At 36.9% G+C, this 2,168-nt stretch overlaps 1 non-coding gene across 1 annotated transcript; it reads right to left on the bottom strand.

Moving 5' to 3' along the window:
* Positions 1–881: 881 nt before the first annotated feature.
* LOC139856575 (small nucleolar RNA R71) lies at positions 882–988 on the bottom strand. The gene has a single exon (XR_011762047.1). It is a non-coding gene; the product is annotated as a small nucleolar RNA R71 (small nucleolar RNA).
* Between the last annotated feature and the right edge of the window lie 1,180 nt (positions 989–2,168).

The following is a 2,168-nucleotide window of genomic DNA, read 5'->3' as shown; positions in this document are numbered from 1 at the left end:
TTTCTGGTTCGTAGTAATAGTTGGATTTGTTAGTGGCGAGTTGTAGGATTCCGATTTAAAGGGTCCTGGCTACCTGCTGCATCTATTGGCTATTTAAAACGTGGGCAAAATCAGAAAAGTCTATTAATTTGATAACTTATATAATTTTTATCTTTTATAACTAATAGGATATTCAGTGAATGCACCGAGCAAAACGTTCACCACCTTTCATACGTTCACCACCTGTAACTCGATCAAGACATCTAGCCAATATTGTCGCCGTTGATTTTTATTTAGAATCGTCATCTAGTCAACCAATTACTCCAATTCAAATTTCTGATAATCCATTTTTTGAGCCCGACCTCACAATTGAGAACCTGGAGGATATTCAAGGACAATTCAGAGATCCTGAACCAATAATCATTCCTCCTAAACCACAAATCACTCATCCAGAGATTGTCGAGGAAGAAACCATTAAGTCAGAATCCTCTAGTGATTCAGATTCAACAAACTCAATTATGAAAAATCCGGAACCTCTAAGTATGGAAGACCGAATGAGAGCTAAACGCACTGGCCAAGGTCATGCAATTACTCAACCAGACATTAATGCGCCAGATTATGAAATCAAAGGAAAAATCCTACACATGGTAACTAATCAATGCCAATTTAGTGGTGTGCCGAAGGAAGATCCAAACGAACATATTCGTACCTTTAATAGGATCTGTACACTATTTAAAATCAGAGAAGTTGGGGATGAACAGATCTATCTCATGTTATTTCCCTGGACTTTAAAGGGAGAAGTCAAAGATTGGTTAGAATCATTACTTGAAGGGGCGATTGATACATGGGATGTCTTAGTTGAAAATTTTCTTAAACAATTCTTTCCGGCATCTAAAGCCGTGAGACTTCAAGGAGAAATTGTTACGTTCACACAAAAGCCAAATGAAACTTTATATGAGGCGTGGACAAGATTCGGAGAGTTGTTGAGAGGATGTCCTCAACATGGTTTAGACACTTATCAAATAGTACAAATATTCTACCAAGGATGCGATATTACTACACGAAAAGACATCGATATAGCAGCTGGTGGTTCCATTATGAAGAAAACCGCAACTGAAGCTTACAAAATTATTGATAACACTGATTCCCACTCACATGAGTGGCACTAAGAAAAAGACATCGTTAGATCATCTAAAGCGGCTAGAGCTGATTCTAGCCATGACTTTGATTCCTTTTCCTCAAAGTTAGATGCTTTCGAAAGACGAATGGAAAATATGACTAAAGATATTCACGCAATACGAATTAGTTGTGAGTAGTGTGGAGGACCACATTTAACAAAAGATTGTCTCAGTATTGAACAAACAATGGAACAACGAGAGAATGTTTCATACATGAACCAAAGGCCTGGAAATAATTATCAGAATAATTATCAACCGCCAAGACCAAACTACAATCAGAATTATAACCGAAATGTTTCATACAACAACCAACAAGGTCCTAGCAAACAACAAGTATCTAACAATACTTACAATCAGCAAAGACCTATTTTCCAAAATAAACCACCACAAACCGATGATAAAAAGCCAAATTTAGAAGATATGATGTCGAAGCTAGTTGAATCTCAAACGCAATTTTTCACATCTCAGAAACAAACTAATGAACAGAATGCTCAAGCATTTAGGAATCAACAAGCTTCAATCTAAAATCTGGAACAAGAAGTGAGCAACCTAGCAAGGTTGATAGGTGAAAGAAAACCGGGAAGTCTAGCTAGCGATACAAATGCTAACCCCCGGAATGAAACAGCTAAAGCCATTACCACGAGAAGTGGTATTACACTTAAACCACCTGAAATGCCTGTAATTTCTGATAACTCTATTCCTACTACACAGGCACCACAACCTGAGCAAGAGAAGGAAATAGAACCGGTAGTTGAAAAGGTTAATGAAGATAACACAGTTAAAGCTAAACCTTATGTTAAACCATACCAACCACCACTTCCTTACCCAAGTAAAATGAGAAAAGAAAGACTTGAAGCCTAGCAATCCAAATTCTTGGATATGTTTAAACAAATAAATGTCAATCTTCCTTTCATTGATGTGATTTCAGGGATGCCAAGATATGCTAAATTCTTGAAAGATATAATCACAAATAGAAAGAAAATGGAAGAACTCTCGGCTGTTACAATGAAT

The sequence above is a fragment of the Rutidosis leptorrhynchoides genome, chromosome 6, assembly GCF_046630445.1.
Source record: "Rutidosis leptorrhynchoides isolate AG116_Rl617_1_P2 chromosome 6, CSIRO_AGI_Rlap_v1, whole genome shotgun sequence".
Classification (NCBI taxonomy): Eukaryota; Viridiplantae; Streptophyta; class Magnoliopsida; order Asterales; family Asteraceae; genus Rutidosis; species Rutidosis leptorrhynchoides.
This window is presented reverse-complemented; position numbering and strand designations above follow the sequence as displayed.